Below are 866 nucleotides of genomic sequence, written 5' to 3' on the forward strand. Positions count from 1 at the left end.
CGCCCAGGAAAAAAATACAGTCAAAAGGTTGGAGCCAGCACAGAAGAGGAAATACGAATGGCCCAGAATAATATGCAGATGCTTGGGCTCACTGGCAATCGGGATATATAAAAATAATGCAAATCGGTGCAGCCTATACAGAAGGGCATTTGGGACAACCTATCAAATGACCTGTAAAAATGCACCTTCCCTGGGACCCGTGATTCCGCCTCCGGGGATTTATCCTGCAGAGACACATGAATCTGGAAATTACATACGCACAGGACGTTTGTGCCAGCCCCGTCTATAGGCGCGAGATTGGAAGCAGCTCAGCTGTCCGTCCGCACAGGCCCGGTTGGGTAAACGTGGCATGGATGGGTCTGCAGCCATGCGAACGGACGAGCGGGCTTTGCGCTGACTCAGAAAGATCTCCAGATTACACTGAGTGTGAGCCGCGGAGCCGTGTGGGGCGCGATCCCACGCTGACGAGCCAAACACTCCAGTACCATGTGCACGTGACATCAAAGAGTCACACACCAGACACGATGGAGTGACGCATGGCCGTGCCCTACGATCGATCACCTGGGAGACAGTGAGGAGGCAGCTGGTCCCGCGCCTGTGTGGGACAGCAGGCGCCCAGTGGGGCCATGGGAGAGGGGCCGGCGGTCAGGCTCTGGGTTTACACTGAAGCGGGGACCGAGATGACGCGGAGGCCCTTGGCCTGATGGGGGCGTGGAGGTGCACTGTTACTGAGCTGCGGCAGAGGCCTCTGATTTGGGGGAACACAACTCCCAAAAGTAAGGCTCGAACATCTTGGTTGGTGGAGAGAGAGACAGACAAACAGAAGAGGAACGTGTGAGTGATAAATGGGTTAAACACCGACTTGA

General features: G+C 55.5%; 1 protein-coding gene across 1 annotated transcript in view; it reads right to left on the reverse strand.

Annotated features, from left to right (window-relative positions):
* Positions 1 to 866, reverse strand: part of LOC105304213 (DExH-box helicase 34) — a 79,603-nt gene that overhangs the window by 949 nt on the left and 77,788 nt on the right.

This window comes from Pteropus vampyrus, unplaced genomic scaffold (genome assembly GCF_000151845.1).
Source record: "Pteropus vampyrus isolate Shadow unplaced genomic scaffold, Pvam_2.0 Scaffold333, whole genome shotgun sequence".
NCBI classification, from domain to species: Eukaryota; Metazoa; Chordata; class Mammalia; order Chiroptera; family Pteropodidae; genus Pteropus; species Pteropus vampyrus.